This window comes from Eptatretus burgeri, chromosome 7 (assembly GCF_056783735.1).
Source record: "Eptatretus burgeri isolate ZD-2024b chromosome 7, Ebu_testis_v1, whole genome shotgun sequence".
Lineage (NCBI taxonomy): Eukaryota > Metazoa > Chordata > Myxini > Myxiniformes > Myxinidae > Eptatretus > Eptatretus burgeri.
This window is the reverse complement of record NC_140967.1, coordinates 97,389,139-97,401,721: the sequence shown is the minus strand read 5'-3', so window position 1 is coordinate 97,401,721 and position 12,583 is coordinate 97,389,139. Positions and strand designations below refer to the sequence as shown.

General features: G+C 31.9%; 1 long non-coding RNA gene across 1 annotated transcript in view; it reads right to left on the bottom strand.

Moving 5' to 3' along the window:
• The window catches only part of LOC147023860 (uncharacterized), a 51,254-nt gene that overhangs the window by 5,755 nt on the left and 32,916 nt on the right, over positions 1 to 12,583 (bottom strand). The window lies entirely within an intron of this gene.

The window sequence follows — 12,583 nt, the reverse complement described above, 5'->3', positions numbered from 1 at the left end:
TTTTGTATATCTCCTCCGAGTTTGTTTTTGGAGATAAATTGATTTTTTTTGAACCACACACCGAACATATACCTTTTTGTATAACCCTGTTATTTTTACTTTTAATATATGAAATATTTTTAGTATTAGTTTTCTTTTTACATTTGAGACAATAACTCATTTATTTATGAGAAAAATTCCTGCAGAGTGCAAAAACCTTTTTCGTTTCCAACATGCACATTTGAATCTTAATTTTTAAAACATAAAGAATCCTTAGAAATGCCTTCACTCTCTCCTCCATTTATTTAAGAAAAAAAAATGAAAAACTTGAATTAAAATCCATATCTTGTCGATGCTAATAGTCTTGTCGAAAGTATTGCAAATAGACTTGTCAATTCTTTGTTTTCCTCCTCGGTGGGTTGAGTTATTTTCTGTAATACCACCAATCTTTTTTGAATCTCACTGGTTTCCATATTTTGATATTTATTCATTCTCTCTCTTTCCTCCCTCTCTCTCTTCTCTCTTTCCTCCTTCTCTCTCTTCTCCTTTTCCTCCTTCTCTTTCTTCTCCCTCTCTCTCTTCTCTCTTTCCTCCCTCTCTCTATTCTCTCTTTCCTCCTTCTCTCTCTTCTCCTTTTCCTCCTTCTCTTTCTTCTCCCTCTCCTCCTTCTCCTTTTCCTCCTCTTCCCTCTCTTCTTCAACTCCTTCCTCATCCCTTACTATCCTTGAATCGTTTACACCCCATAGAATATTATACATATATTCATCAGGATTTCTTGTTATTCCTGTATCCAAAATAATTTTTTTTACAACAGGAAACCAATAAAATTTCTTTTGAATTTCTAAAAGAGCCTTACCTTTTCTTAACCTTATAATTTTTTCATTATTTAACATTCTAATTAAATCTAAAGTTGTCGGTTTATCAACATCAGCATAATGCCAATCTTTTATTGAAAATACCTCATTCTTATGTTGTAGAACATATTTATTAAAATAACGAATACCCTTTTCTTGAAGGTATGCTTGGACACAGAAATGATAATTTTCTTGAAGCCTTCTTGCTGTCATTTATGTATTAGAAATATATGTTAGAATAATATTATGGCACGAAACACCTCCCCATCTTCCCATAGATAAATCATTTTGTATTTCCTTACTTATTATATATAATCCTGTTTTTTCTGTTTTCATGAGATAAACAAGGGCAAAACCATTATTATATTTACCCTTATTAAATTATTTTATTTGTTGTTTACTAATCGTGGCTCCACAAAACTCATTCTCGATACCAAGTGCATAATATTCTTCCTTACGAGACTGATTTAATTGTTCCAGGTCTTCGAGGTTAATTTTAAATGACCAATTATACCCTAAATCATTCATATCATACCCCCATTGTTCTATTCTCATACAAACGATACGCCCTTCTTTATAAAAATTTATTTTAATTCGAACTGTGAATTCTGTATGACCTGGAGATAATATCAACACTTCTGTATCTTTGGAATACACAGCCGTTTTATTTAAGTATATATATTGTGATAAATCGCTTAATCTCACCAAGTCATTCGCGTCAGTCGGGCTTGGATAATTTTTTAATTTATAAGCATTTTTCATGTCAATATTTTTGTTTATATTATATTTATGTCGTTCAGCCTGTGCCTTTGTATAATAATTTGATAAATCAATATCCAGTTCTTGAGATACACCAAAGATAGAACCATCTTTACCAACATAAGTCATTTATATTAGATTAAAAATAATATCATAAAATTTTTTATTTTTGTTGAGTTGAAATAACACATATAGACATAATTGACCACAACACTTGGAATTTAATTCTTGGACTTGAAATGTTTGATAAACACCATTCTGTAAGAATTTTATGACTTCAACAGGTGGTGGAAGACCAAAACTATCAAAATAATATTTGTCTTGACTATTAAAAATACAAACCCAATGAGAACCGTTCCCATCATTATCTTCTAAGTTCATAATAATATTCTTTGTATGTTTCGGCACATTTGTTAATTCATCTCTCATACAAATAACCACATTATGAATTTTTAATTTCTTACAATATTTGACAAGTTGTAAATTTGATGTTGTATTCTTTCCAAATTCTTTCAACCACTCATCAATGCTCATTTATTTATTAGAAAGATATAATCCATTACCTCTTTTTGTTAATTTTACACCTGCTTGTGCTATAGAAGAAAGCATATCTCCAACTAACAATCTCGCTTTATCAGGCAGACCTTCAAGTTTTTCAGCAAAATCTACAATTACACCACTTCCACTAATTTGTTTCTCCAACTCTTTGTTATGTCTTTCCAATTCTTTTTGAGCCTGGAGTTGAGCCTTCCTTTCGTTGGCAGTTTTCACCGCTGTTGAAATACCACCCGTCAATGCTCCAACCGCACTTAAACCAGCAAATAAAGGAATTAGAAATGGGAGAAATCCTCCACTCGTCTCTCTTATTGAATATTTTTTCAACATTGGTTTTGTCATTTTAATTTTAAGTGAGCCAGTGTCATTCAAGATTTTAACCTGTTCTCTTGTGAGCAAAACATCAATTCTTACTGCTCCTTTTCTCTGAATTGTATTAACGTTAATCGTACAAGGCTTTTGATTTTGAACACAAGATGATAGTTTATGAAGATTGATTTGATTAACATATACCCCAGTTGGTACTTTGCCACTCATTTATTTAACAAAAAATTATGTGAGACTAATCATCACACCATTATCTGTATTAATCTGCAATTCTGTTTCTTCCAAAAGCAAACAATATGTATCAACTTCTTCACTCTCTCCTCTTTCAATGTATAGGGAAGTATCCACTCGATTAGACTTTATAGTTTCCTTTTGAGCACTCAGGTCAAACGCATAGATTGTATACAAACTTTTAAATGCTGTCATATCCAAAATAGGTTCTTTATTTCCATTACTTTCACACACCTTTTGGTAAGACTTGTATGCTTCAGCAAAATCATTTTTTTCCCAATTAATTTCCAATCTATCTCGTGGATAAAATGTTCCATCTAGAGAAACGCGAAGTTGTTTCACCTTAGCATTATCACTCAATGCATTATTCTTATCAGTCGCAGTATCACCATCTGGCTTTTTAAAAATCATCCACAGATATCGTGGCTTTCCTTCCAGAACACCCAAATTCCACGTGTAAGTAGTTTGATTGAGTTTAACGTGTTGACATCTTCTTTTGAGGTATGATACACTGAGTGGTTTCTTTGAGTTAAGTCTTCGATTCAACATCTCTTCTGTTTTAAGATTAGGAGTATATTCACTGATATACCAACTCATCTCCTCAATTACAAATTTATTCTGTTCACCAAAAGCACTACCAACACCAAAAAGCAATCTATTTTCATTATCATTCCTTTGTAGTTGAAATCTAATTTTAAGACCATACAGAACTTTATCATAATCACAAAATCCAAATATACCTTTAAGAGGAACTGCCATAGTAAAACTATTTTCTGCTTTTGTATCATCATTATACATTCCTTTCCTTTGAATATATCCAGGGTCTGTGTTTGTTCCCGTTGACATATCAGGAATAAAACCTTCGACAGACCCCTTTCCCATTCTATCACTGAATGTATAGAGTGTAAATTTCATCATTTCAGATACAGCAGAGACATAATCAACCGCTTCAACTTCTTGTGTTCCAATATACAATCGCACACTATCAAACATTTTCCAGAAGAAATCATTTACAAGTGTAGCGTTTGTGTTATTCCCAGCCTTAGTGAATTTAAATTTACACAACAAGAAACTTTCGGAGAGATTCAAATAGGTTTGTTAATTATTTATTTCAAAACTTTTTGTACCATTTGTATTCCAGTCTGTTCCAGTTATTGCATTTACCTTGAAGTAATCTTCTTTTTTAGTGGAGTTTGAGATAATAATAGTATCATCCAAATCATAGATACTATCAATTGCTTCCATACTTGTATTTATTTAGGAAAAAAGATGTTAAAACTTTTGAAACCCTGATCCAAGTATTTGAATTATTTTCTGTCGTTCTTGGGGGGACAACTGAGTTTTACCTTTCTTAATTTCTTTTATTGCTTGTAATTTATGAGATTCCTTCTGAGCATCTTTTATACTCTTTACAGCACCTGCTACATTTCCCACAGCAGAAGCAGTTGAACCAATTAGGTCTTTATGTTTAAGAATAGTTGAACCAATACCCATGAGAGTATCAATTATCCCATCTCCTCTAAATTGATGTCCGACACCCCTTTGTCTCTTAGGTTTATAGTATCCTCTACCAAGATACATACCTTCACCCTTGTAGTACGGGGAAAGGAACATCCCATCCCCTGTAATTATTTTATATTTTCCCAACTCGTGTTTCCTCACAATAACCATCGTATTTATTTATTGGAAAACTTCACGTAGGTGAATTCTGATGGATATAACTTCTCCATTAAAAGAAATCACACGATTATCTTGGTCGGTTATCCTAAAATTTACTCTGTGTATGGTTTTTCCTGACACAGGTAGATAAACCAAATTTTTAGGTTCCATATTGAATTTATAACCAATTGGGGTTGAGTATGCGCTGAATGAAAATATTGTATTTGTTTTTTTCCATCATTATAAGCACCATCAATCAAATCACAGTGAATTAACACCGAATTTATTCCTGAGGATATTTGAATGACATTATCACTGTAAAACGTCCCATTAGTTTCAATCTTTTTTGAGGAGAAACCCAATAACTCTCTAAATGAATTATCAATTGTGAAATCAACCTTGTAGTTATTTTTAACTTTAATCGTTGATTTTGAAGTATGTTTTTGAATGTTTATAACTATTTTTTGGTTCATCACCCTGTTCTTTCATAAGACGAGCAATTTCGGAAGATATTTGAGAAATCTCGTATACTCCGGGTGAGACTGTTATCGTTTTGTATCCACTTCCCGGATTATAACTAAACTTGTCATTTTTCTCGGTTATATTAAATAAGGTATTATAAGTTTCCATGGACAAAAAGATGCCTCATATTCTTTTGTTGTGTCAAGTTGTAGTGGGTATGGGAATGAAGATGTGTGGTCGCTTGTTGTGAAATTAAAACTCAGGATTGTGCTTCTCATCTTATTTAATATGAGATAAAATGTCTTTATATTGAGATTTATTAATTATTTTCATGTTCATCAACTGGTATAAAATGGCTGATGCTTCATTAAAACAATTGTTATTTCCAGCCTTCTTACTGCCTAACAACAATAACAGTCTATTAACTAATTGCGATGGGTCATTTGGAAGAAAACTAATACCTGAACCAAGGATACTTAAAGCCTGAATAATGTGTTTCTCCTTCTCATTCTTCCTACTTTTACCAGAAAGAATAACCTTATAATTTAGAGTGTTCAGCAAATCAATATATACTCTATCATCATTATTTTCCATATCCAATGGTTTATCAATATACTTTGATTCATCCCTCACAGTTGAACCTTGTCTTCCATCTTTTGTGAGAAGAAACATTAATCTCGGAGTTAGTTTAACAGGGGTTGAGCAGAACTTAAGAACCTTAATTCATCATTAAATATCAATACCTTTTCTTGAACAAGATGAAATATTGCTGGTTGTTCTGTTGGAATGAGTCCTGCTTTGGTTTTTGAATCCGCTGAATATTCATTGTTTTGAACAGCATTCACAATATAATCAGGGGTTGATTAATCTCTTCCAGTTGTTGAAATAAACCTTCATCATATTCTAATTCTCCAATATGCTCTAATTCTTCCTCCGTCATTTGACTGAAATCTTTTAACATTTGGAGCTTTCTGGGAGTATATTCTACTGTGGGAACTGTGGAAACATCTTTCATTTTTTCTTGGGAAGTTTTTAAAAGTGGTTTAAAAAATTTCTCTTGTTTTCTTTCAAATACTTCTTCGCCCGTTAGTTTCTGTCTGCGTTTCTTCTTTATGTCTTCCTGCTGTTTTACAACTTTTGAAACCAACTCTTGATGTTCCTTAAATCTTCTTGCTCTTTCTTTTGTATCCATTTATTTATTGTAAAATATCATTTAATGAATTGTAAAGATTAACAGGGAAATTTTCCTTTTCTTCATCATTCAAGTAGATGTGTTCAAATAAATCCTTTTCTTTAAATATTTCATCAAATTCTTTATTAACATTAATGCGAGTTGTAATTTCTTCTTCACTAATACTTGCATCTCTGCTTTTCATACGTTTGCGTTGAGTTTCTTCATCAACATCAAAACCAAATGATAAAATCTTCACTCCGCTCAGATATTTAATAATTTGTCTCGTTCCTTCTGGATTAGTTTCTAATATCCCAACACCACCAGATTTTAGTTTCCTTAACTCACTCTTACAATGTGAATATTTTGTTGTACCAAGAGAAACCTCCTCAAATATTTGTCCTTCATTCCTCAATCGCATATGTTCCTCCACTGAAATATAGTGATAATCTTCACCTTTTACTTCTCCAGGTCTTATTGCTCTAGTTGTTGTTGATACAATGCGTATCACGGGGTGTTTTTTAAGTAAATTTACAATATTCTCATTTGTACTACACAAGAACCTTGATTTATGAAAGTTTTTTCCAGAAGCAGATTTACCCACAAGATTTATAATAATAGTTGTCATTTATATATGTAATTGTTTATAAAACAAAAAATATATCCCTTAATATCTCATCTTGTTTCACAACAATATATTTATATTTTTTCAGTCGTGTGCTTCATGTAATCCTCAAATTTCTTTTTACTACATAATGTAGAACAATTATCTCTCCAAAAATTATTGATATCTATTGAATTTAACTTGAATAAAATAAAAGTATTAGCATTGTTTCTGATGGAACGACGAGGAAGTTGAAAGTACGATTGACTAAGATAAATACAATTACAAGAAGAATGTCTCCCTCTTGTGTAGTAGCTGTCCATTACCGTTTGGTTTCTCTCATTAACACAATCATCAAAGATAACGAGGTTCTTTTTTGATTTATCCAAATCTTGGGGAGACGGTATATCATCCGTATTATCACTAAGAATACAAGTTATAGGATTTGATTTCTTTTTACATCTCTGTGTATCACAAAATAGTTGAATTATATCTTCAATGTTATAATCATTTAGGTTTTTTTGACGTTTAAATAAACCGATTATATCTTCTTTTTGAAGACCAGCATTAAAACCTTGTGAGAGTAGTTGATACTCTGGTTGAAAACTCGACTTTGTGAAAATTATTAAATTATCATAATCTAAAAAGTTGGGAGTGAGGAGCATTTTTAAAAGTAAGCAGGTTTTTCCACATCCACTTGAACCAACTATGAGACATCTTAATGAATTTGGGAGATTTTTATGGTTGTTAAATTTTATCTTATTTTCCCAAATAGGTAAAAAATCATTCATTTATATATTTGAAAAACAGGTTATTTAATTTATTATTGGCTTTTTTAGAAACTCTATATTTTATCCTAAGTTCAGGTTTAATTTCAAGATAATCCATTATTTTATTTATACAATATCTTGTGTTGATATTTCCCTGAAAATTACATCCATGAATAATATACAACAATCCTTTGAACATTTCTCTTATACGTTCAGTTTCTTCCCTTGTAAGGAAAGGTGTGTTATCACCCTCATACTTTACATTCATTTCTCTAATCAATCTTGTAAAGTAATTCATTTTTGGTGTAAATCTAAAAGAATTATTTTCCTTTTTATATTTTTTATTATCATTAATTAGAAGATAATCACAGAATATACATTGTTTATAGGCTTTTGACTCTGTGTTTAATCCCCGTCTTTCACACGCAGGACAATTCTCAAATTTGTCATATGGAGAATCAGGAAAGTCTAGCATATTTATAAAGTAAAACTTTACTTAAACTGAAATTCATCTATACTTTCAGTTGTATATTACCATCGATATCGATATACTTTTTTTCATTATCAGATTCAACGACAACATTTTTTATATTAAAGGTAATTTTAAAATTATCGTTAACTACTATTGAACGAAATGTCATTTCACCTGATATATTAACATCCTTTATTTCATCAGGATTTACATCTTTAGGGTTGTTGAAAAAAATACAAATTTCTCCTTGCATATTACAGATGGTCTTATCTTTTCTTTCTAAAGCTTCATCCATAAGGTTTTTGTTCTTTGATACTTTTTCTTGTTTCATTGCTTTTTCTAGTTTTGAATATATTACTAGAAGGAGAGGAGAAACTTTTGTTAGAGATACTTTAATTGATGTTCTACCAGGTATACTAAAAGCCCTTCCACTGAAGGAAATTGAAGAACTCATATTATTTACCATAATAGTTTTTATCCAATAGTTGTTATATTTATCTTTGTTCAATTTTACATCCTTGACATATTTCTCAGTATCTTTAACAGATGAAGAGATTGATTGAAACTTGTCTTTTGTGTCTTGAAACATTGTATTTATTAAGTGAAAAAGTTGGAGGATAAAATGTTTTTAAGCACAGATTCACCTATAAATTAAACGAAATTTTCATCAAGAAAATTTTAGTTTAAGCAAAGTTTTATTCTATAAATATGGTGAATACAACGTACTGCGATGTTTGTAATCACGAATATAAACATTATAGAAAACACCTCCGAACCAACAAACACACATTTAATCTATTTCATCAAATATCTCCTCTTGAGTTGGAAAGAAAACATTGTGATATCTGTTCAAAGGATGTTATAAGTAGTTATAATATGATGAAGAGTTATATAATATGATGAAGAGTTATATAAGTTATAATAAGATGAAGAGTAGTTATAATAAACATCTTCAATCACAAAAACACAAGAAAAATGAGTTTAAAGTAAAGGGAGACTATTATATTAAAAACACTGATGGGGCATTTAAAGGGCATATAAAAATAAGGATTTTTCAATTTGGAGAACCCGGTCCATCATCAATAGCTGAATCAATTGAAATAGTGAAACCCGATGTTGAAAAATTTATTAAAAAGACATTAAAAGAAATGAAAACTTTAAAGTTTTATATGGGAGTGAAAATGAATATGAAAAGACAAGATGAAGAACATACTCCTTATATGAGAACAGGTCTTCATTTTATAACATCATTTCAAGATTTTTTGAATAGTGGGGTTTATGAAGAACTATCAAGACAAGAGGAGGATGTTGATAATACAGTGGTAGGAAGTGGATTCAATATTAAAAAAATCATCTTTTTAGATATACACATTCTAAAATCAAACCCTCTTAAAGCTTCTTCTTATATTGAATTACCAAAAGAAATAAAACTAAAGAAGGCAGTTGTTAATATTAAGAACAATGATAATAAATGTTTTCTCTGGTCTGTTCTTGCTCACTTTCATCCACCAAAATGTAATTCAGAAAGAGTAAAACAATATATGAAATATGAGAATACCTTGGACATTAAAGATTTTAAATTCCCAATGCCACTAACAGATATTCCTAAATTTGAGAAAAAGAATAATCTTTCTTTTAATGTATATGGATTAACGGATACTAAAATACAAAATCCGATCTAAAATTTGAAGGGGACTTTTATAAATTAATGAATAATGCTGTATTTGGAAAGACTATGGAAAATGTTAGAAACAGGCAAAACATTAGATTCGCAACATCTTGGAAAGAAGCTTCGAGATTGATAAATAAACCAAGTTTTGAGAGAGAAGAGGTTTTTTCAGAGAACTTTTCTGCAATTCATATGAAAAAGGAAAGTATTGTAATGGATAAACCAATTTATACTGGAACAGCAGTTCTTGATTTATCAAAGATATTGATGTATGATTATTTGTATAATGACTTAAAGAAAGAGTATGGTGAAAATGTTTCATTGTTGTATATGGACACTGATAGTTTTATCCTAGATATAAAAACTGATGATGTTTATGAAGATATGAAGAAAAATATTGGAGTATATGATACAAGTAATTTCAGCAAGAAGAGTGAGTTATTTTCCAGAAAGAATGAAAAGGTTATTGGTAAGTTTAAGGATGAGTTGGGTGGAAAAGTAATGAGTGAGTTTATTGGATTGAGAGCAAAGGCATATGCTTATAAGTATGGTGAACAGATTGATAAGAGGTTAAAGGGAATAAAGAAATATGTAATAAAGAAATCAATAACTTTTAGAAATTATTATAATTGTTTGATGAATAAGAAAGAAGAATATAGGAAAATGAATACAATAAGAAGTTATAAACATAACATATATAGTGAAGAAGTAAATAAAAAGGCATTAGGAGCCTTTGATGATAAGAGATTTATTTTAGATAATGGAATAGATTGTGTTCCATATGGATATTGTATGATAGAGTGTATAAAATAGATTATGTTTTAACGATGGGAAGATGGGTTAGGGTTTTTTAAGGGCTACCGCCGTTTTTTCACAATATATAAATGGTTAAACCAAGTATTAATCAAACTAAAGAGTGGAGAAAATCTCAGTCTTGGTATATAAATGGAAAACATAATGAATGTGAAAAATATCAAATAAGTCTTATTGAAAAAATAACTAAAACAAAGGTAAATAAAACAAATAAGCGAATTAATTTAAAAACTAGTAAGTTAGAGGATGTAAAGAAAAAAATGAATATCCTTGAATGGACTGAAAACTTTGATGGTTATCAATTGAACAATGAAAAAACAATTTACTATAATCTCAAAATGATATGTGGCTCAGGAGGTGGCCAGATGAGAGCATTAAGAGAAGTTTATCATTTCGTAATGGCACAAAAGGGGTATCTTCAAAAATATAAAGATTCAAATGTTTTGTTTGTCAATATTTTAGATGGGGATTATTGTGCAAAGAAAATTAAACTATTGAAGGAATTTGAGAATGAACAAATCTTTATAGGTTCAATGAGTGAGCTGTTCAACCCCCAGGTGTTCAATTCAATGAGGTTCAACCTCCAGGTTAAAAGGGGAGACAAATAAATATACCTTGGGATAAAAAGGGGGTTTATTTTTAGGGAAAAAAAAAGGGAATCGCTGAAAATCCCCCATTCATTTACATGGGGAAAAGTGAGCCAGAATCAGTATTCTTACCCTACTGGCATGCACCGAATCCCATTGGGGGGGGGGAGGAATGGCTGGTACTGGGACACCCAGGATGGACATGTCCAGCTGGCAGTACATTGGATGGATGGACAACCCACTCCCCAAGCTGTACTGCAGCTACTGGCTTGTTCTTGTCCCAAAAGGTGCAAGCTTCCCAAATGTGTACCACGTGGTCACTAACCAGACCATAGAGTCATTGGGTCACCCAACTTATGCTTGGTGTTGGCTTCATGGTTAGGGAGGTGGTCTTGGGATCCGAGTATCCTGAGTTCAAATTCCAATCGCTGTTGAATTAATACCAGGTGGGGTTGACTCTGCCTGTCATCCTCACGAGGTCAACAAAATGAGTGCCAGCTTGCTGGTATCCTGTGTCGAAGTGGCGACCCTCCCAGGATTGTGTCCAATAGCCAAGGAGACTGCTGAGGCAGCATCAACGCTCTGCACAGAGTATGGTCCCAATGGTTGGATGGATGGATGGATGTCCCCAAACATGAATCAACATCACCAAGAATGTCACATCACAATTTCAGTCATAAAATCGTCGAGAAGCGTCAATTGAGGGTCATTGTATAAAATGGGGAACAAATTTGTTGACAGGTGTCAGATAAGATTGTACATAGGATAAAAACGTTGGGAAAGGGTTCCTGTGATAAATTATTGATGAATCACGTGATCTGGGTTCATGACGTCTTTAAATTTCTTCTTTCTTTAAATTTCTTTAAATTTAAATTTCTCGATTTCTTATGCGCATTTATAGATAAACACAATGCCCCAAGTTATGATCGTTTTCATATTAGACGGTGCATAAATTTCGGTAACATCAGAGTGCTGGTATGCTCCGAACCAGGAAGTAAATTTTTTTCTCTCTCTTCTCTTCTCTTTTTGTTTTTCCTTGCGATGACATTGCGAAAAGGTAAAATACGTTGGCGCAAATTGAATAATTGGCCATTAAAACCTAAATTGCGAATAATCGTAACTGTGATATGTGAACTTCCGGGCCACGCACGTCCGGGCACGCGAGAGCGAAGAAACGGCCTGTGTGATTGTTGTTTCTTTGCTCGCGGTTGGAATATTTATTTACTTATTTATTTTTTTATATTTTTTTATGGGCACGTACTAGTTAGTATTAATGTATCGACCATGTAGGAGGAGTGAAGCTGGGGGTTAAAATTTCCAACGTATTTTCATACGTAATAAATAGACAGTCATGAACGGCATTTCAGAGTGGAGATGGGTTCTGACTTATGATTAATATTATTCCCATTGACATTTACTTTTAAGCCCTCTTTAAACAAACATTAAGTCAGATTGTGCTTTATATAATTGAATTCGTGATATTTGTTTTGATGTTTTCAGCATTTTTTATTTTGAGTTTCCAATGAGCTTGGTATCGCTCGCCAAGCCAGCCGTTCCTTATCAACAGTTTCGTTGGAGTGCTTAAGCTGCTTGGCGAGCACTCTACAAGCTGATTGGTCATGGAACACACCCTTGCTCGTTTCTTGAAGTGTATACTTACTGAAAAGCCAA